At 39.5% G+C, this 23,688-nt stretch overlaps 1 protein-coding gene and 1 non-coding gene across 5 annotated transcripts in view; both read right to left on the bottom strand.

Annotated features, from left to right (window-relative positions):
• Positions 1-23,688, bottom strand: part of IMMP2L (inner mitochondrial membrane peptidase subunit 2) — a 525,164-nt gene that overhangs the window by 59,244 nt on the left and 442,232 nt on the right. The gene's annotated exons all lie outside the window — the stretch shown is intronic.
• On the bottom strand, positions 23,512-23,584 carry TRNAK-CUU (transfer RNA lysine (anticodon CUU)). The gene has a single exon. It is a non-coding gene; the product is annotated as a tRNA-Lys (tRNA).

Raw genomic sequence — 23,688 nt, 5'->3', positions numbered from 1 at the left:
TGAAGATAGACACATAATGACATACCTGCTGAGAATGAAAAATTGCTCATAGGATTAACAAAATCACCTGTCAATTGCAAAGAATTAAAAAAAAAAACAACACAAGGAGACAGGAAACCAGCAGAGTATCATTTTCATAATGCCTTCAAAATCTATTTCCTTTGTCTCACAGCTACTTTTGATAATGTTTTAAAAAAAAGTCTGCATGTCCTAAGCAAAACATTCTGAATACACATTACATGTTTTGGACACACTTTTTATCAAATCTTATCTAAGCACATTTTCTGCCTCTGGGCTAGGTCTGAAATAAAGAAATGTTAAAGGACCTTTTTCTCATATAGTGTTTTCAATTTGCTATAATTTTTTTTTGTTTTCTAATGAAGTAAAAAATATTGTTAAAGTCCACAGTGCAACTCCCAAATCCAACCTACTACACTCCCAAATCCCCAGTGAAATTACATGGCTTCTGTGGATTGTAGAGCAAGAGGTATCTTTCATCTAACAAATGCAAGCTTGTCAAATGTGTAGTCATAAAATTTGAAGATGTGCAGAGTTTCTGTGCACTACCATAGACTACCTATAAATTCAAGAATTCTCTTCAAGCTTAAGCACTATTCTAGGCTTTTGACTCTGTTTATTCATTTTTTCAAACTTTATTTTGCTTTTAGTCTCTTTAATTGGGACAATATTTGATCATTTCATACTCTTTCATATAACTAACTAGTACTCATCCAGGCAAAAATATTTCCTCTACATATTTCCCATGAGCTATTATAGGAGCACAAGATACCATGTCACTCTAATTGAGTCTAGATTCGAAGGGGGATGGGGTGGTAGCTGGGCTTGCACCACTGGGGCAATGCTCTAGTGTTGAGGTAGACCAGGAGGCCCCCCATCCCCCTGGGGTGAAATCAGGGGGTGAATCTGGGATGAAATCGGTGTGCCCAGCTCGCTCCCTGAAATGCCTGTACACCAATGCACGCAGCATGGGGAATAAGCAGGAGGAGTTAGAAATCCGTGTTCGGTCGGGGGGCTATGATCTAGTGGCAATTACAGAGACTTGGTGGGATGCCTCGCATGACTGGAATGTGGTCATGGATGGCTATGTCCTGTTCAGGAAAGACAGGCCACTAAGGAGAGGTGGTGGAGTTGCTCTTTATGTGAGTGAGCAGCTAGAATGTATTGAGTTCTGTCCAGAGGCAGATCAGGAGCGAGTTGAGAGTTTGTGGGTGCGAATTAAGGGGCAGGCTGGCAGGGGTGATACTGTTGTGGGTGTCTATTACAGGCCACCGGATCAGGATGAGGACGGTGATGAGGCCTTCTACAGGCAGCTGAGAGCAGTCTCTCAATTACAGGGCCTGGTGGTTGTGGGGGATTTCAACTACCCTGATATTTGCTGGGAGGCCTACTCAGCCAGCCATCCTCAGTCCAGGAGGTTCCTCCAGTGCATTGATGATAACTTTCTGATGCAAATGGTGGATGAGCCAACTAGGAGAGGAGCGCTGCTGGATCTGATCCTCACTAACAAGGAGGGTCTGGTGGAAGAGGTGAAGGTTGAGGGCAGCCTTGGTTGTAGCGACCATGAGATGGTAGAGTTCAGGATCTCATGTGGCAGGAACAGAATAGCTAGCAGAATCGCAACCCTGAACTTCAGGAGGGCCAACTTTGGCCTTTTCAGGCAATTGCTAGGGGAAATCCCATGGGACAGGGTACTAGAAGGTAAGGGGGCCCAAGATAGTTGGTTAGCGTTCAAGGACTGCTTCTTCCGAGCTCAAGATCAGAGCATCCCAACAGGTAGGAAGTCAAGGAAAGGTACCAGGAGACCTGCATGGTTGAACAGGGAACTGCTGGGCAAACTCAAGTGGAAGAAGAAGGTGTACAGATCGTGGAAGGAGGGGCTGGCCACTTGGGAGGAATATAAGTCTGTTGTCAGAGGATGTAGGGAGGCAACTAGGAAAGCTAAGGCCTCCTTGGAATTAAACCTTGCAAGAGAGGTCAAGGACAACAGAAAGGGCTTCTTCAAATACATTGCAGGTAAAGCCAACACTAGAGGCAATGTAGGCCCACTGATGAATGAGGTGGGGGTCCTGGAGACAGAGGATAAAAAGAAGGCGGAGTTACTGAATGCCTTCTTTGCCTCTGTCTATACTGTTGGAGGCTGTCCTGAGGATCCCTGGACCCCTGCGGCCTCAGAAGAAGTCAGGATAGAGGAGGAATCTGTCTTGGTTGATGAGGGCTGGGTCAGGGACCAATTAAGCAACCTGGATGTCCATAAATCCATGGGCCCTGATGGGATGCACCCGCGGGTGCTGAGGGAGCTGGCGGAAGTCATTGCTAGGCCACTCTCCATCATCTTTGCTAAGTCATGGGCAACAGGAGAGGTGCCTGAGGACTGGAGGAAAGCGAATGTCACTCCAGTCTTCAAAAAGGGCAGGAAGGAGGACCCGGGTAACTATAGACCGGTCAGCCTCACCTCCATCCCCGGAAAGGTGATGGAGCAACTTGTTCTTGGTGCTGTCTCTAGGCACATCAAGGATAGGGGGATCATTAGGGGCAGTCAACATGGCTTCACCAACGGGAAGTCTTGCTCAACCAACTTGATAGCCTTTTATGAGGATGTTACCCGGTGGATAGATGATGGTAAAGCTGTGGATGTGGTCTATCTCGATTTCAGTAAAGCGTTTGACACGGTCTCCCACAGCATCCTCGCAGCTAAACTGAGGAAGTGTGGTCTGGATGATCGGGTAGTGAGGTGGATTGTGAACTGGCTGAAGGAAAGAAGCCAGAGAGTAGTGGTCAGCGGGACAGAGTCCAGTTGGAGGTCTGTGTCTAGCGGAGTTCCGCAAGGGTCGGTTCTGGGACCAGTACTATTCAATATATTCATTAATGACTTGGATGAGGGATTAGAGTGCGCTGTCAGCAAGTTCGCTGATGACACAAAACTGGGAGGAGTGGCTGACGCGCCGGAAGGCTGCGCAGCCATTCAGAGAGACCTGGACAGGCTGGAGAGTTGGGCGGGGAGAAATTTAATGAAATATAACAAGGGCAAGTGTAGAGTCCTGCATCTGGGTAAGAACAACCCCATGTACCAGTACAAGTTGGGGACAGACCTGTTGGAGAGCAGCGTAGGGGAAAGGGACCTGGGGGTCCTAGTGGACAACAGGATGACCATGAGCCAGCAGTGTGCCCTTGTGGCCAAGAAGGCCAATGGCATCCTGGGGTGTAGTAGAAGGGGTGTGGTTAGCAGGTCGAGAGAGGTTCTCCTCCCCCTCTACTCTGCCCTGGTGAGGCCGCATCTGGAGTATTGTGTCCAGTTCTGGGCCCCTCAGTTCAAGAAGGACAGGGAACTGCTAGAGAGAGTCCAGCGCAGAGCCACGAAGATGATTAAGGGGGTGGAACATCTCCCTTATGAGGAGAGGCTGAGGGAGCTGGGTCTCTTTAGCTTAGAGAAGAGGAGACTGAGGGGTGACCTCATTAATGTTTATAAATATGTAAAGGGCAAGTGTCAAGAGGATGGAGCCAGGCTCTTCTCAGTGACATCCCTTGACAGGACAAGGGGCAATGGGTGCAAGCTGGAGCACAGGAGGTTCCACTTAAATTTGAGGAAAAACTTCTTTACTGTAAGGGTGACTGAACACTGGAACAGGCTGCCCAGAGAGGTTGTGGAGTCTCCTTCTCTGGAGACATTCAAAACCCGCCTGGACGCGTTCCTGTGTGATATGGTCTAGGCAATCCTGCCCCGGCAGGGGGATTGGACTAGATGATCTTTCGAGGTCCCTTCCAATCCCTAACATTCTGTGATTCTGTGATTCTGTGATTCTGTGTAATTGCTATTAAAACATAGAGTTTTACTTACCTATCAAGTAGAGTGCACTCTAATAGAAAACAATGACGAGAATAACAACAAAGGTTTATTAACTTAAGCACAACTTTTCGCTCAATATTGCAGGAGCATCTGTGTGTAGTGCTTTCCTTCAGCCATATAAATATAAGCAAAGAATCCTCAGTTGTGCCTGGACAACATAACTATAGCAGAAAAATCTCTTCTGCTGTGTTCAGCAGGGCGTATTATAAGAACGAATTTGAGATAAGCAAATTTCCAGTTTTAGAGATTTGGATTGTCTTGGATGTGTATACAAGTTCGGTGCTTCCCTGAAACGTAACTAAATAAATGAGTCTATGGAATCTAATTCTGGAGTGGAAATCTCACAAGGATACGTAGCTTTTCAAAGCTGTATAAGTTGGCTTCTTGCAGTACAACCATAAAAGCTGAGAACAGCCTCTCAAGCAGGACTCTTTAAAACTTTTGGTACTAGTTAGAACTGAGACTTTGAATCAGAAAATGTAAAAAATAACATGAATTTGTCTGAACTTTTCTGGACTACACAAAAGATTCCTTAAAATTTTATTTTGCATCTGGGGAAAGTTTCACGTAGTAGTTCTCACCATATTGCTATATGCTTACAGAACTAAATTTCAGGTTTGGAATAAATTCTGACAAACAAACCTGAGTTTGCAGTTCTATTGTACATCACTAGTAGGGGTTTAATAAATATTTTATCATTTATGCAACAATTAGTCTAAAAACCAAATCTCTATCTTGGTGATTTCTAACTCTCACTCAACGCAAAAAAGAACTCTATATTGATGAGAAGATGAAATGCCCTTGTGAAATTAAAAGATTACAGCAAGTCCAGTGTGAGTATGACAGTATTGCCGACATTATGCCCAAAACTCATGATTCAGATCCCGAAAATCAATTATTAGTTCTTATATAACACAGTACTTTGTATTTGCCTTCTGGCTTTTGAACGGTATTTCCAACTCCTTCATTGTAATTATGAGTGCTATAGCTTTTCCTCTTGATAAATTTTATTGCAGAACTGTGAATCCCCTCTTATTTGTCAATATCTCTCTAGTAATATACAGACTGAAGTAAAGAAAATAGTACTAAGGTACTACAGATTAGGTTCTATGATGTTGCATATAGTACATGTAGCCTCAAAATGAAAATTAGTCTGTGGTCATAAATTGGATACTATATTCAAACAAAAATGGTTAAAAAATGGTTATCAGCTTCACTTGTAATTCTTTTCCTATAACTTCTATTTGATATATTTCCCTCTAACAATGTATATTTAGTCAATGGTTATATATTGTCTTCTGCTTCGATTTTAAATTTGAGTTTGATTTTTTTATTTTTCTGACTATTCTTCATCTACCTTTGCAGTTTGTCTTTGGTGATGCAACTTTGGGGGATCAAGTATCATCTGCAGTGTAATTGATACACACTGTAATTTCTCTCTCATACAATTAATGAAGAAAAGAGAAATAGTTAGGGGAGGGGATTCAATTCTTGTTTTCTTCAAAGTCTTGTTACCTTTTAGAAATGCAATAAAGAAATACATGACAGCATCAAAACCAGTTTTTAAATGAAAACTTTGATAAAATTTTATATTTGGTACTTCTCCTGATATATATAATATATACTATTTCCTTCCTTCTTAAGTGAATCTGAACATGAATCAACGTCAGTCAGAAACAAGATTTACCAAAACACTTCCCCACAGTGAACGTCAACAGAGTTGCATTTATGAGCAGATAACAGAAGTAACACACTCATGATTGAGACCTTACATTATCATTATCTGTATATAAGCATATTTGAATTATTTGCAAATGAAACCAAATTTATGGAAGCTTATTTTTCCCTTTCAAATTCTACTTAATTCTTTACCATTCAACTTAGTAGTTTTATGCGGATTCTACACAGTACAGTGGTATCAGCGAATCTTTCTAAATGCCCTGTAACTATGGACTATTTCCAGTTTTAAATTGCAAAGTGGTCTCAGGATGTGCCTGTTCTTATATACAAGTACAGGTCTCTTTAGCAATCACTTCAAAGGTCAGTTCTCATGCCCGTGGAAACCAATTAAAAGAAAATGTTAAAATTAATTAACATGTATTAATTTTAATGCATAAGCCTACTGTTAAAAAACAGAATTGTTACATTGCCCATGCTTTTTGAACGTTATTATCTGTGGATCATATTTCTTTATGGAAATTCCCTTTATGTCACTAATACTTTTTTTTCCATTTCTTGATATAATTCACTATTTTCTGTCAGCTAATACTTTGAGGTAACTATCAAAAATTGATGGGAATAAAATATCTGGAACATGAGTAGTTGTGTCACAATGACTCAGCAATTAAGGTTGTAAGAGAATGGGAGCACAGTATTCTTAATAGCTGTTCTACATTTCTGAACTTCAGTCTCCCTAGATATTTACTTAGGAATTAACCTGCACAAAGTTAAAAACATGTGAATGGTCCATATGCTGATTCAGATCTCATTTGAACAATGAAATCCAGAATCACGACTAGTCAGATACTAAAGCTTGTGTCATAGGTATGGATAGTAGGAAAGTTGTAGATTTTGCTTCCAAATCTGAAGAAATGTTTCCATTTATTGTAAAAATTGAATTATAAGGAATGAAATAGAAGTAATGTGCCCAGCAGATCAAAGTCTGAAATTTGGATAATTGTACAGCACACCACTATCCCTCTATCTTAGCCTGCTAATGTTACTCATACAGTTTAACATACAAGTACCTTAAATAGTTTGGCTTGCAGACAGACAAAAGAAATACAGCCAGCACAGAAATAGACAGCATCCCAGAGAGCGCAAAATAGATATGCAGAAAATGACTCATTAAAGGGTGTCTGAACTAACCTGTTTTTCACATGCATGGGGCAAAATGACAGTCAATTCCTTGGTCTGTACTAGGGGTGGAGAAGATGGCAACTTCAAGAATCACATGATTACAAAAATCAACTCTGACTACTCCATAAATAACACTGGTGGATTAAAAATACTAACTCAAGACCATCAGTAAATTTTTGTGCCAAGTCTGCAATTAATGAAGTATACGCTTGTTAGCCACCAAAGCAAAGTGATATAAATTTTGTTTAAAAATAGCCACATTTTCACTGAGAATATCTGGGACACTTTGCATCTTGGGAAACTTATATTGCCAACCTTGGACAGACTTTTCCTTTAAAATGTATGCACTTTTCTCTTCTGGACATAAACAGAACTATCATTGTCAGGCAGGATGTAAAAGAGTTTCACCGAACTGAAATGTTTAAGACAACTTGAATTTTAAATTTCCTAATCTGTCCTCAGAATAAGTAGATATTTTTTCTTTTAAAATTATTTTAATTTTTGGTAGACTAATACCAATGACAAAATGAAAGCAGAACAATGGGAAAAACAAAAGCTTAAGAACATGAAGGGTAAATATGGGCTTTACGCTACCTCCATCATCCTCCAGAAGGACATAAGAGGGGAGGTGGCTACATATGTTGAACCCCACAAAGCTGAGAGAATGAAAAGCAGTTACAAAGAGATAACAATGACCCAGGCTACACCACAAGAAAGAGTTACAGTTACCCTAGACTGATATAGCATTCTATCTTTAAGAAATGTGCCGATGACAACCCCCAGCAGACAACTAAGAATATCCTAGATTAAAGAATAACCTTCCTGGACAATGGGACTAAGTAAAAAAAAAAACAACATTAAAAGACAAGATGGAACGTATCTAGGCAATGACCACTATCTTTGGAATACAAAATTCAGGCCTGCAGTACTTTCTTTTGTGGTAAATGAGTTTTATCATTTACTGACATAGACTCTGTTGGATTTATATGAAATTACTTTGCCAATAATAAATCACAGGTTGTTGCTAACATTTGAAAAGAAATGTTCTGGGTTGCTATGTACTCTTCACTAATACAAAGTGAAAAGTATAAAATTTCTTTGATATGCTATATTAGTCGTCTTCATAAGTCCCCACCTACAGGGAGCAGGTGATTGATTGCCCCCTTGCAAGTTTATGAGAAGTATTTGCAGGACCTACAATGCAGAGTTCAGCAAAAGCACTAGGATTACAACACAGGTTAGACACCTGACACTTTCAAGACGTGTGTATATGGCTGCACATCATCTTGAATTAGACTATCCTCCTGGCATCTGCAGCTAATTCAGACATTCTTGGATTGTTTCAGAAATATCTACAAAAAGTATCTTTACTGATGTGGTGGTTGAGAAGATAACCTCTTTCGTGTCCTAACTGGGATGGATATATTGGGATCAAGTCCTCACAGAGAGCACAGGCTATAAGAAGCACACAGATTTCAAACACATTTATTTGCATCTCAGATAAAGCAAATAGTCCCAGGTGCATTTACCTTACTCTGGTGGCACCTGATCTCAGGTCACTTGCCAAAAACTGGAGAGAAGCTGTTTCTTAGTAGGCAGGCTCCTGCCAGCAGGGTACTGATCATACCTCCTTGTAATTGTCACTGAGATAATAGAAAGAATGCAATGTGAAGCTATCTCAGTCTTCTTTCAAGACCTACATCTGATTCAGGTAGACATTGATTCCTTCATTCATCAAAAGTGGTGACAAAACTGCCATGCTACCATTCATAGGTATCCATCAGCTGGCTTCTTCTGTAAGTTGGAAGAATAACTAGGGCAGAATGCAAGTCCTGCAACTCAGGAGCCATAAAACTCTTGAGAAGATTGTTGACAGATGCAACATTGAAGAAAATCATCAACATTTTGTATCTGAAACAGGTCTTTATTAAGACTCTTTCAGGGCCCCTTTTTCTTAAGAATAAAGAAATCACTGAGAATAAAGAAACTTCTTCCTCTGAAATTTAATAAAATCTCTTCTATCAAATCTAAAGTAAAAACAACATTAACATCTTTAAAAGGCTTTCATGAAAACAAAGATGATGACAGATGTTGTGAGATAAAAAATATATCTGGGTTGCTACCATACATAACTTTGGCTATTCCATCTAAGCACTGACTGAAATGTACTCAGCTCTTTTGACCCGTATTTCATTTCCTCAGTAAAGCCTCTTAAGATCTACTTTGCTCAAGAAAAGGTGTTATAAGCTTCAATATGATGAAGGTCTGGAGGACTGGCCCATTGCTAGATGGACAGAGCTTAAAACATGCAGAACACATCAGTACAATCCGTATTGAAAGAGGACTTTTAACTAAAAGCATTCATTTCAAAGATCTGGAACATTTGATTGTGACTGACATACAAAAAAGAAGTTATGTTTTTTTCTTTGATGCATTAAGGGTAAGCTTGAATGAGCATTGTCAACAGGCACAGGGCAATCGACATTACACTGCCACATACGCAAATAAGAAACTAATGTTTCCATTGCTGCATTGATAAATGGATCCAGTTTTAGAAGATCTTAACACTAGCTCTCAGAACAAGTTAAAAATGTATTTTTCTTGAAATCAAAATAATTTTAATGAGACTTCTTTTGAAGCTTTTACATTTCAAGAAAAGTTGCAGGATCTGACCACAAAATTACACTGCAATAAATCCTGGAAAAAATACATGACAGATTTTAAAACATTCAAAAGAAGCACAGCTATTAGGGACATGGTTTAGTGGTAGACTTGGCAGTGTTAGGTTAACGGTTGACTCGACGATCTTAAAGGCCCTTTCCAACCAAAATGATTATGTCATACTAGATATTTACCTATATTCCCACTGATTAACAGAAGCACCTATTCCATATGTAAGATTTGTTTTCTAAAATGCAAACAACCCTTCCTGTGCTACCCATAGGTGTCTAAAAGGCAGTACAAAATGTTCTGTTTCAGTTAAATATCAAGTAATAGCACACTCATTCAATTAGTATGATATTCAGCAGAGCCTTCTATTTGTCTGGATATTCAGTATGCTGCACCGCAGTGATGCAGATTCAAAGGGTCTTTGTAAATTCAGGTGAAACTGGGCAAGTTACATAAAGGGGCTGAAGGAAAGGGAATCCTGCTCTATATTACTCAGCGTGTCTGTCTTAAAAGCATTAACTAGTTGCAATATCGAATACACACAGGAATCTCTTCCTTGGGAGAAAAAGCAAATAAGGTGTGTTGATATTCTGAAATATTTTGTGACATAGAGCCTGTTCAGACACCTTAGAAGATCAGGTTCACGCTGGGAATGCTCTCAGTGTTCAAGAAACCAGTCACTCCAGTACAGTTCTTGTTCCTCTCAAAAGTAATAAATGCATGTTTTTATTTTAGTAAGGTTATACTGCAGTAAATTATGTCTTTTGAAACTATTGGCTTTTACCTTAAAGGTTATGCTCACCTGTTTGCTTGATATTTTTTATATGAATAGTTCCATGCAGTCAGCATAGGATAGCTGAAATCCCAATAAACAAGGGTGGTGACCTTTCGTTACTTGTAAACATAAGGCAAACTCTATCAAATATTCAACAAATTCTCTTACAATAGCACCTGTGTTCTAAGCCCAAGAGGAAATTTGAGAGCAAGCAGATGGATGAGATACTCATATCAAAATACAGTCCCAAGAAAGAGATCAGTGCAGAAATGCCAACTGAGATTTTATTTACTGTTCACTCAGTGAGATACACAGAGAATAGAAAATTGAAAATACAGATGTGATGGGAATTATATATGAAAGCACCCAATAAAATGCAATAAGCAATGTACTCAATTCCACTTCTGTGTATGCTTATAATATACTGAGGTAGCAGCAACCTCAACTTTCTTAGGATATTCTGCCTGTCAAGGATAGCTTACACATTGGATTCATCATCAGACCTCCTCTTTGAAAATGTCTCCTTTCCAACAAAACAAGGTAGAATTGATATAGCTACATCTGCAACAAACAGCATTTTCATTCTCTTTTAGCCTCCTGTCATTCTGAACCATTCTAAATTGAGAGAAGTGAGAAACTTCCTCTGAGGTTCCTTTTGAAGTTCCTGAATTTCACTGGGGATCTTCTGAATTAAAATGGGTATGGTTGTTTTGGGTAGAATATTTATAACCCTTTATCAAAACCAGAATTAAGAAAAAGTAACCTTTTAAAATACATATTGTTTTACTGGGAAACCTCCTCTGCCTTTGCACTTCAAGTCTTGCTCTAGATAGTTCTTATGTGGTAGATGTCTCAGGATTTCTTCACAGACAGTTGCGGAACACTGTCAATACAGCAGCCACTGTCTCTAAGAACAGCCTCATCAATTCGATATCAGTCAGAGTTTGTGCATGCAAATATTAACATTCAAGTTTTGTACTCAGACTTTAACTACATAAAAAAGATGTACTTTGTGTTAAGGAAAAAAAAGAATATAAAACTTTCCATCCAGTAATTATACCTGAGTCCACGTCTGCTAATCAATGTCTTCAAAGAACAAGGGCAGACAGAAAATATTTTATAGGAAACCTCACTCAAGAAAAACCAAGTTTGCAAACATAAATTTCAAAACATTAGAATGGCAGCTCCAATGTGTTTTAATTTTCTTATATCAATTTAAAAAAATTCATTTTCTTCTGAAGCATTAAGGGCAAACTCACTTTTAGAACTTTAAGTTCAAGAAAATACATGTGTTTCTGGGCTAACTCCAGTGATTACGATGAAACTTGTAACAGGCAAAATTTTCATATGAGTAATTTTTGCTTTTGCATTTCTCTAGGTACTCTTTAGAAAACATTTTGATGAACGAGGATGCTTCTCCTATCTGAACATAAATGAGAGGTTGAAGCCTTGTGGGAAAAGCTCATAATAATTTATATAGTGCATATAAATAAATACTTTCGTAAAACAGGATCAAGAAGATCATGCAACGTTCTATCTTGTTTACTTAATGTGACGAACAGCCTCTCTGAATTGGCAATTTTTAATTAACAGCTCATTCCTGAAGATATTTTCTACTTTGAGAACCCTCACTACAAACACCTGAGATAATTTCAATACTTGTGGAGAAAAAAAAACACAACCAAAAAAACCCCCAAAAAAGTACTTTCTCACAACAACCCAAACTTTTCTGATAAATCTTGCTTATAATACTCCATTAGCATTAACATAGCATAAAGTGAAGTACATTTATAACATTGGGGGTTGATAAACACTCTTCAATACTTTTGTAATGTGTAATTGATCTTTCAACTATTAGCAGAGGTGCACTCAAGAAGGCAGAAGATTGAGAGGATTAAAGCCAGCACAGCACTTAAAATTCTTGAGCTGTTTCACTTAAATAGAGTGCAAATTTTATAATTTCTGCTTTTCTTAGCACTCCTCAAACTCTAAACCATTACAAAAAAAAAAAAAGAAAAAGATAGAGATACATTGGATTTCCTGCTGAAGAGTAAACATAAAGGTAGTGTCATTGCAGCTGCAGTACAGATGTTTTTTCTTACACTATTTCACTGGATACTAAACAGATACTCAAAATGTTTGAAAGCATACTAAACAAACAACTCAGTCTAAAAGCCCTCTGCATTTATCAGACAGACACATTCAGAATATCTGGATGCCTACCAGATTTTAAAAGATGAAAAAACAACAAAGCTATACTCAGGAAAACACTGAAAACAATTATTTTGACATTACACATAATTACATATTTACATTCTTACTATGATTAATAAAAAAGGCAAGAGTCTGATAGAAACCACTGGGGGAGAAAAATGGAGAGAACACAATCACTTGTGTTTCATCAATGCACTGGAGGAACCTCCTGGACTGAGGATGGCTGGCTGAGTAGGCCTCCCAGCAAATATCAGGGTAGTTGAAATCCCCCATGACAACCAGACCCTGTAATTGCGAGACTGCTCTCAGCTGCCTGAAGAAGGCCTCACCACCGTCCTCATCCTGATCCGGTGGCCTGTAATAGACACCCACAACAGTATCACCCCTGCCAGCCTGCCCCTTAATTCGCACCCACAAACTCTCAACTTGCTCCTGATCCGCCCCTGGACAGAACTCAATACATTCTAGCTGCACACTCACATAAAGAGCAACTCCACCACCTCTCCTTAGCGGCCTGTCTTTCCTGAAAGGACATAGCCGTCCATGACCACATTCCAGTCATGCGAGGCATCCCACCAAGTCTCTGTAATTGCCACTAGATCATAGCCCCCCGACCGAACATGGATTTCTAACTCCTCTTGTTTATTCCCCATGCTGCGTGCATTGGTGTACAGGCATTTCAGGGAGCGAGCTGAGCACACCGATTTCACCCCAGGGGGATGGGAGGCCTCCTGGTGTACCTCATCACTAGAGCGTTGCCCCAGTGGTGCAAGCCCAGCTACTACCCCATCCCCCTTCGAATCTAGTTTAAAGCTCTCCGAATGAGCCCTGCTAATTCCTGTCCCAGAACCCTTTTGCCCCTATGACATAAGCCTTTCCCATGTATTACTGTCAGGCCTGATGTCTTATAAAACCAGCCATTATCAAAGAACCCAAAGCCCTGCCCCTAGCACCAGTCTCGTAGCCAGGCATTTATAGAGAGAATCCTACTATTCCATCCCACGTCATCACCTGAAAATGGAAGGAGGGAGGAGAAAATAACTTGTGCCCCAGACTCTTTCACCAACCGTCCTAGGGCCTTGTAGTCTTTCTTCATCCCCCTCAGACTACGGGATGCAGCTTCTTCCCCACCTGTCTGGAAGATCAGCAGGGGGTAGTAGTCTGTGGCCTGCACCTGGTTGGGGAGTTTCCTGGTGATATCCCTGATTTGGGCTCCAGGCAGACTGCAGACCTCCCTGTGATGGGGGTCAGCTCTGCATATTGGGCCCTCAGTTCCCTTTAGGAACGAGTCTCAAGAGAGGTTCTCCTCCCCCTCTACTCTGCCCTGGTGAGGCCGCATCTGGAGTATTGTGTCCAGTTCTGGGCCCCTCAGTTCAAGAAGGACAGGGAACTGCTAGAGAGAGTCCAGCGCAGAGCCACGAAGATGATTAAGGGGGTGGAACATCTCCCTTATGAGGAGAGGCTGAGGGAGCTGGGTCTCTTTAGCTTGGAGAAGAGGAGACTGAGGGGTGACCTCATTAATGTTTATAAATATGTAAAGGGCAAGTGTCAAGAGGATGGAGCCAGGCTCTTCTCAGTGACATCCTTTGACAGGACAAGGGGCAATGGGTGCAAGCTGGAACACAGGAGGTTCCACATAAATATGAGGAAAAACTTCTTACGGTGAGGGTGACCGAACACTGGAACAGGCTGCCCAGAGAGGTTGTGGAGTCTCCTTCTCTGGAGACATTCAAAACCCGCCTGGACGCGTTCCTGTGTGATATGGTCTAGGTAATCCTGCTCCGGCAGGGGGATTGGACTAGATGATCTTTCGAGGTCCCTTCCAATCCCTAACATTCTGTGATTCTGTGATTCTGTGATTCTGTGTTTACTAGTAGAAGGATTTCCTAGACTGTGCAGAACAAAATGAAACAGGGATCCTACATTTAAAAATGTGCAAGACTTGTATTTACTAATAGGTCAGAAAGAAAAGAACTTACATTGAAATTCACACTAGAATGAACAGATTTGACTTTTGTGAATAGTAATGATGAGCTAGGACCGTGGTAACTCCTTCCTTCAGTTAGCGTGAATGCTTTCAAAATAGAAGTGGAAAGTTTGCAATTTAAGTGGCCTATTATTTGGACAACAGTTAGGTATTGCATCAGGCTTACTCAGTTACAGATATTTAACATGGTTTAATACTGTGACACAAAGGCAGCACACGGAGGCATCCGAAGGTACAATGGGGTGCCAGCTGTTCTTTTGACTTCTCATTACCTTTTAAAGCTTTTAAAGTACAATGACATGAAGTTATAAGCATTCACTTATAACAAAAAACCTGATCTAAAGCCCACTCGGCCCACTGTAGCTGTCAGGAAGAATGGACTATGGAACCACAAGTTACTCAAAATTTCTCATTCGAACTCAGCACATACGACATGACGGAAACTCAGCAACAAAGTGTGTACAAACAAATGTAGTTCTATGGTTCTGGCATTACACATGGTAGCTCAGGCATGACCACTAGTTATCTTGCAATGCTTTTCAACATTTCAAATTTAACTCTTTCTTGAACTCTACTTTTCAATGTTCAGAAGCAATCAAATAATACTGCATTTTACCAAATGTAAATGATTTGTCTTGAAGGAAAAAATATTCTCTCTCTTAGTAAAATAATGGATTGTTAGTTATTGCTGTAAATAGTTTTGTTTTCCCTTAATGCTACCTTGGTATAATTTCTTTAAGTAATACTTGTAATTACTATATTTTTGAATGATCTTCTGATGTATTCTTCCTTCTTTTGCCAGAGAAATTACTATATTTTTGAAGAATCTTCTGATGTATTCTTCCTTCTTTCGCCAGACAAATTACGCATTTTATGCATATGGATTATCTTAAAGTATTTAGAGTCTTTTAGCCACTGAGGTAAGGAATCTTTAATCTCTTTTGGGATTTTAACTCTCACAAGGAGTTACAACTCCAGAGCAGGTTGAATGGGGATAATTTCTTGTCAGGGGAATTAACGGCCATCCCGTTCTTGAACAGTGATGGTATTTTGCTGGTGCTTTGATAGAAGACAGATTGCTTTTTGCTGCTTCTTGTTCTCAAAGGCTTTTCACAACTAACAGCCTTTCACTTGCAGCCAGTGTTTGGGGCACAGGAATGTCTGAAGATTATTGTCACAGCCCTGTTCCATATTATGTAAATGACTGCTGGAAAACTCGCAGTGCCCCTGCTGTCTTCTTAAAAATATGGCTCTGAGCCCGCAGAGCAGGCCAGAAGATTTTCCCATGCATATAAATTTACAAGGAAAAGAAAAATGTTAAATTTGTCAGATAAATTTGTAAATAATTTTCTGTTCTGAAAAATTTTTATTTTGAGCCATATTGACAAAATATAGAAGGAGCTAAGGACAAGGAGCCAGCTTAAGTATAAATGAAAAGCCTTGAGTAAAAGGGAGTGTGCAGTCACTCTGTTGATTAGGAATCAAACATTGACAAAGGGAAACCTTTTAACGCCTCTTACCCCCAGCATCAAGCCAGATTTAACCTACCTCAACCCTATACTAAACAGAATTTTTTTCCCTCTCTGTTCTACCACGTTTATACTCACAGTTGCCCTGAACAAAGCTAAACCAGGTTCACACACGCTCTACACATCTACGCAAGAAGATTACATGATGCCAGAGGGACTCCTGAACAACCACAGACTGAATGAAGCACCCTGTACAGCAAAGTTAAAAGGCCCTAATCAACACTGACTTTCCTGTACAGGCAGAAAATGGCCTTCAAATGTACCGAAGGTCATGGGTGATGTTGCAGAGACCTTTCTGTCTGAAACATCTTTCCAAAAGCAGTGCTCTGGCAGATCTCAGGTGTGCTCATGATATATATTCCATCTGATAATAATACCTGTAGCCCTTTTACTCCTATTACTTCCATTCATACTGTATAAATAACTAGGAAATATGCTCCAAGAAATAATTGTGTAATAAAAAGAGAAAGAATATCTGCAGTTGTTTTTCCAAACCTTAAATTATTTTAAATTATCAAGACCTTTACATTCTATGTACATATTTCCCTTTCACATTTCTGTTCAAACAATACTTTTCTTTTCTTGAACATGGAGCATCCTTATATACTGTTAACAGCTAGGAACAGGGGAAAAACGAGCTCCACAGTATGACATAATAACTAAAATTACTCACTTCAGATATGTGAATTGCAGAGTCTTTCTAAAATACAGAGGAAAATACTAGATATTCTTCCTGGTCTTTCTACAAGTGCAGAAAGGCTCTATAAATACTGATTGTCATTTTTGCAAATATTGGCATGGCTTTAATGGCTAATAAAGAAAGTGTCACAAAAAAAAAATGGAACTTGAATCTACAGGGGTTTATTGCAAAGTATTATTTTTTGTGAGAAATGTGGTAGAGGGTAATATATTAAGAAATTAAAATAAGATGTAACAATTTATAAGAAACAGCTATTTGTGATTTCAGCAGAGTCCTGGCATGAATAGAAAGTTTTAAGCAGAGTTTTCGCTGTTTACTACAACACTTGACCTTGTTTGCTTACTTGTGTATAACTGCAATGTATGCAGTTTTCTATTTGCTGTGGTATTTTTACTCGCTCTTACTACTTTTAAAAATTTACAAGAATATCATTTACATATAAGCCACTTGAGCATTCTAACATGATTTAGTAGTCTTGGCATTAACATTACTTTGAAGCCCTACAAAGTGGTTGAATGATGTAAATGGTCCTTCATTTACTCAGACTCAAAACAGTTGAAGAATTTCTTTACATTACCCTTTATTTACAAAAAGAAATCTTCAAACACAGAAGACTTCTATCCATCATCTCATAGGAGAAGTTGTTATTTAAAAACAGAAAAAAGCTACAAAAGTTAGAGCATTAAAAAGTAATCTGGATATTTAATTTTTTTCATTATTTCACTTTTTAGAATAATTAAGGGGTCTTTAAGCAAAGTCCACACAATAATTCAGTTAAGATCCTCAAAAGGCCCTTTCTCCTCTCTAAAGATCCAAGAAAAAATAAAGAAGCACAATAAGTAGGTTGCATCCTTGCTAGCTATTATGAGTTGCATTATACTAGACCTGGATTGAAGGCACCCACACTGAGCAATCATTTCCTCTCTATGACCAAAACACAAGTGAAACCTGCAAGTTACCCCTGAGGTTTACAAATTCCAAACATGCACATAAAATCATGTCACTTTGAACTACTATTAAATGTTTTTCCTCTTCCTGCTCAGCTTAATAAATCTCTTACCAGCTCTAACAGAATAAAAAAAAAAAATTGGGGAGATTTTCATGAAGTAAATTATTTCAAAATTCTCCTGGTATTTCACATATGTCCATGTTTTCAAGGCAACTACACTACAAGATAAATATATAACCAAAGACCAGCTGGGGTAGAGAAAGACTTATGGAGAAGCTGAAGCAGCTTCTGAAAAATAAGTCCTTGACAATGTGATCAGGACTGTCTGCATTGCATTAGCAATTTACATGTCTACCTGTACAGACAAGCTGTGGCCTGACTGGACACTCCAATCACTCAGATCATGCAACTAACTCTTGGAGAGCAGCACAAATCCTGTTTTGTATGCATGCTTTAGGTTTTGGGTTTTTTTATATAGAGGACATGAGGGGAAGGAATCTCAATCTCATCTTAATATAGTGCTAAGGTACAGCCAAGATATACTCCTTGATCTGAGAATTGGAAAGCAGCCCAGGGCTCCATCATTTACTGTGACTGAAAGAATTTTTCAGGACTTTATGTCATCTACTTTCAAACAATTGGTAAAGGCTACAGCAATGACATTATCACCTTGTATAAAACCTCAAACTCTGAAGTCTTTTAGAATATCAGTGTTGAATGCATTTGCAGTTGCCATTGTTTCTCATAAAAAGCACTAGTCAATGGAAGTCCTAGTTGTTTTAAAATAGCTTGTCTTGAACTCTACATCCGTGCACTTTTAAAGACTTTCATGTTTGCATATATTGTTAGGGAAGAAAAGGAAGGAAAATTCAATGCTCAGAAGTGTTTTACTTATATAATTATGAAAGAAGAACATCTACAGGATAAACGTGAAGTCCAGCATTGACCATGATATAGGAGTAAGTTATCAATTAGCATATTCTGTTCCCTTTCAATTTTGATCACTAACTAACTAAAATTCAAGATAATGTTTCTTGTGGATTCCTTTTAAGTGATAGTTCTCTGGTTAAATATAGGACCGGATTTCTGAAAATTCAAGTAGTAGTCAGACAAAATCCATCTCCAAAATCCAGCATCTCCAAGTTTCAAAGTAAGGTGAGGATAAGAAAGCTTCCTTGTTCCAAAACATTACTGTGAACCTACATCATTGTTCGGAAAGTCCTGGTAAAGAAAATAATGCCCTATGAGTATTTGTAATAAACTATTACATATATAATCAATTATTTTTCTTTCCAGTTGAGGTTACTTTATAAATGCTTACATAAAAAGCGTAATATTCCCTGGAATTTTAGAAAGTTACAAATTGTAAGTTGTTTCTGAAACTGGAAAAGATCATTTAAAGAGCTCCATTTAAAATGTTAGTGCAAATGTCTGTACTCTCCAATTATTGTGTGAACTCTGGCAAATAGTTCCTTTTGTAGTTTAAAAAAGGAAGTCACCGAGATAAAGTTTTGGCTTTGTGTTTATACACAAAGAATAAAACTCAATCCAATAAGACTTAAGAAAGACAAGACTGATACTTTTATCACCTTGAACTAATTTGACGTTTATCTAAAGCTTTCTTTACATGTCTACAGGAACAGTATTTTTTAACTTCTCTTTTCTTCTTTTTTCATTTTTTTTAGTTATGGGTTTCCTTACTATTGTTTTGGCTGACAATAGAAGATCACTGCATTATACCTAGACTGCTGCGTATTTGCAAACAAACCCCCCCACACCCAAAACAGAATAAGAAGAGAAAGAAAAAGTTTTGTTCTTCACTGAGTAGTAGTCACACAAAGATAAGCCCATACATTTACAGAGAATTTCATAAGTGCCTGTAAACAGGCTGTTTTTAACACATCTATTGCCTCAAACAATCACACTTGCTATTTTAGGAGGAGAGGGGCTCAGTGCATTCTCTTCTATAACATACCTTACAGATCTTTTCTTTGCCTCTTGTATTATCTCTGCTCATTGGACAAAAGTGTGAATGACCCAGTGAGGGAGTATAATAATTAGGGTATGGTATAAAAGGGCAAGTAGAAATTGGGGATGCTCCACTTGTGTTACTGTAAGAAAACAAGCTTCTAATGCAGTCCAACATCTTCCAGTCACTGCAACAACTGATTGTTTCTCTTTGGCCACTAGATTACTTCATCAATTAACTTTATGTCCGTTACTTATCTTTCCCTCCTGTATTCACTTATTTTGTCTTCTTGCCTGTGTCTTGCTTTTCAGGTGCCCAGTAGTACTCAACACTCTCCTATGTTATCTATTTTCCTCCTTCTGATATCTTCTGCTCACATTTCTGTCTTTGAATTTCCACTTCAAAAATGTACCCACATAGTAAAAACAATTAAAGTAAAAAAATACAATTATTGTAAAAGTTGAGATAGCCAAACCATGTAATTGTAAGGTGCTATTGTTGCATATTTCATTCTCCTATCCACCCTGCATGAACTTACACTGTCACAAGTAAAATCAGACTGTTCCTTTTTTGTCTGAGAAGTGCCCAATGACTATATCTAGTGCTGTATAAATGTAAACAATTAAAAAGATAGGATTTCTGCCTTGAAGATTACACACTGAGGAACAGAAAAGAACAGAAGTGAAAGCAAGATGAGGGAGAAGAGAAGGCAAAACAAGCATTAAACACACAGGGAAAATCGGAGACACATTTTAGTGGCAGCTGAATAGTGCTAATAGCACTTTGAAACCAGAACAAATAGGGGAGTAAATAAGACCAAGCTGGAAGTCTGCACTGGAAAGAGATAGAAGGAACTGGATTTTGCAGGAAGAGATTGATGATGTTCTAAGTGTTTTATGAGTACGGACTATGAAGGTTAAAGAGGATTTTCTACAATAACCTAAGTCCCAGCTGGGCCCATTTTCTAAATTCATGAAGGACGTTCCTGTCAGTTTGACTGTGTTGGTCTCAATGAAAACTTTTTTCATCAAAGCATCCCCCACTTTACTGCTCCCCCTACCACAAACCACGACCACTAAAAAAAGGCTATGAATATTTCAAAGAACTAAATGGCATGAATGGGTTAATATTTTAAATCAAGTTATGCTTGCTTTTTATTGAGATTTAACTTTGAACATAATAAATTCTGTTTAAAGAACCACAGGATTTCATATTCTGTATTTTGCATCCTTTTTATTATTTATTTTAAGTTCTTGCTAAACACTGGGATGTTTATGGATATAGTCAATGGCATGCCAAAAGCAGAGAATAAAACTAAGATTGTATCAAGTCTACTCCTCTGATAAATTTTCAAACTGAAACAAAGAAGAAATCTGTTTTCCATTGCCTACTGCAAATATTTGTGCCATAACTTTCTTTACTTCAATTGACAAATCCATAAAAAGAGCACTGTACAGTATTTACCAGAAAAAAATGTGAAGTAGTTTTTGAGACTGGCTGCAAGCGATAGCTGAATTATAGCAGTCTGGCCAGTGAATGCTGCTGGGAGTGTTCATAAGACTAGAATTCAACAGGACTGAGTGATTTACTCACCTTCTTCCGTGACATGATCACATTTATTTCAAGGAATTCATTGATAATAAAGTCCAGACATGCCATCAAATAAAAACAAAACAAATTGAAAAGGCTACCAGCCAAAAAGACTGCACTTCAAATCAATTTGAACACAGAGCTAAAACCTCCTAAACTTAACAAAGACAAAACTGAACTGTAGAGGCATGAATTTTGCATTTTTATCACAGAAAGTTAATATTTCTGATAATAACCTTCAGGTAATTTCTCAATGCCTTTTTCTCTTAATAGCCCTTTCAGTTTTTATTGGGTTCACTTCATTACATCATATTGGGTTCAGTTCATTGAATTCATTCATTGGTAACCCGGGGACCATTAGACAATGTATTGCCAGCATGTCAAGGGAGGTGCTGGGCTCCTCAGGAGGTGATCCCCTTTCTCTCTACACAGCATTAGTGAGACATGCCTGGAGTGCTGGGCCCAGTGCTGGGCTCCTCAGTACAAGAGTGACATGGACATACTGGAGAGTGTTCAGTGAAGGGCCACAAGGGTCATTAAGGGACTGGAGCATCTCTCCTGTGAGGAATGGTTGAGAGAGCTGGGACTGTTTCGCCTGGAGAAGGCTCAGGGAGATCTCATCAATGTGTATAAATACCTCAAGGGAGAGTGCAAAGAGGACAGAGTCAGGGTCTTTTCAGTGGTGCCCAGTGACAGGACCAGAGGCAATGGGCACAAACTGAAAAACAGGAGGTTCTCGCTGAACATCAGGAAATGCTTTTTAACTGTGAGGGTAACCAAGCACTGGCACAGGTTGCCCAGGAGATTGTGGAGTCTCCATCCACAGAGATATTAAAAAGCCATCTGGACATGGTCCTGGGAAACTGGCTGTAGGTGGCCCTGCTTGTTGGACCAGATGACCTCTAGAGGTTCCTTCCAATCTCAAACATTCTGTGATTCTAGGATTACTTCCCTTACCAGTAGTAATGTCCTGGTTTGGCCTAAACCAGGCCAATTTTCCTTTCAGTGATTTTGTCCTGGTTTGGCTCAAACCAGGCCAAATAGCCTTAGAGAACCCAAGGTCACTGCTTACGAGTAAAGAGCCGAAGGGGGTTGTACCTGCAGGGAGGAGTGGACGGGGCAGGTGACCCAGGATTGACCAGCAAGGTATTCCATCCCATACATGTCATTCTCACTTTCCTGTTTATCACTAACCCACTGCCTCCTGGAGGTGGGGCCCAGAAGGGAGGGGCCCTCCTGTCTCCCACTGATTGGTACCAGCTTTGCCAAATCTCCAGTTAAAAGCCTGCAGGTGTGATGGCAGGAGAGCTATTGCATTTTGCCCTCTGCCCGTGCTGGGGGGAGCTATTGCATTTTCCCCTCTGCCTGTGCTGGGGGGAGGTACTGCATTTTCCCCTCTGCCTGTACTGGGGGGAGCAACTTTGCCTGAGGAGGATTTCCAAGCTTTTGATCTTGGTTTTGTACATATTTGTATATATTTGGTTATTTCTATTATTATTGTTATTATACTCTTTTTCATTATTATAGTTTATTAAAACTGTTTTAACTTTCCAACCCATAAGTCTCTCTCCCTTTTCCCTTTCCCTTAGCGGGGGGAGAGGGTTAACAGAGAGCATCTGCCACCTGGTTAATAGCTGGCCCAGCTTTAAACCATGACAGATTTTTACTTTCAGCTAAGTCTCCTCTAAGTAACTGCACTTTCTGAAACTAACTGCATGTTTTTGCAGACAGTGTCTGCTTCCAGGACTGATAACACTCGAAGTTTGTAGTTATCACTGAGGCACCGGTAGGGATGTTGTGCAGAAAGGCTCTTGCTGTACTTGTTCTTGAGAGAAACCAAGGTCACTGCTGAATTCCTCACTGCTTACGAGTGAAGAGCCGAAGGGGGGTCGCAGCTGAAGGGGGGAGAGGACAGGGCAGGTGACCCAAAATTGACCAACGAGGGTATTCCATCCCATACACATCATTCTCAGTATAAAGCGGGGGGATCACGAGGGTCTCGCTCTCTTTCTGCTATGGCCGGTGTCCAAGGAGGACTCCGTCTGTTTTCCTGCTGCCCCCGATCCCAATCCGTGCATCCCTGAATCCAGCTCTCGACCGTCGCTAGGCCCAGCCTGGGCCTTCCCGGAGCCTGCCCTGCAGTGCCAGTGGTGACGTGGCTGACTTCAGGGGAGCTCAATCTTGGTTTTGTATATATATTTGTATATATTTGATTATTTCTATTATTGTTATTATACTCTTTTTCATTATTATAGTTTATTAAAACTGTTTTAACTTTCCAACCCAGAAGTCTCTCTCCCTTTTCCCTTTCCCTTTCCCTTTGGGGGGAGCGGGGGGGATAACAGAGAGCATCTGCCGCAGGTTTAATAGCCGGCCCAGCTTTAAACCGTGACAGATTTATTGGCGCCCAACGTGGGGCACAAACCCACGACCCTGAGATTAAGAGTCTCATGCTCTACCGACTGAGCTAGCCGGGCAAGGTAGACAGCTGTTTAATGTCCTCAGTCTCTACAGCTGCTACACCAAAGGCCCATCTATATCCTTTTGGGTCCTTAAAATACCCTTTCTTAAGGTAGTCTAT

This window comes from Nyctibius grandis, chromosome 5 (assembly GCF_013368605.1).
Source record: "Nyctibius grandis isolate bNycGra1 chromosome 5, bNycGra1.pri, whole genome shotgun sequence".
Lineage (NCBI taxonomy): Eukaryota > Metazoa > Chordata > Aves > Nyctibiiformes > Nyctibiidae > Nyctibius > Nyctibius grandis.
Note: the sequence above shows the minus strand (reverse complement) of the source record. Positions and strands in the feature narration are given on the sequence as shown.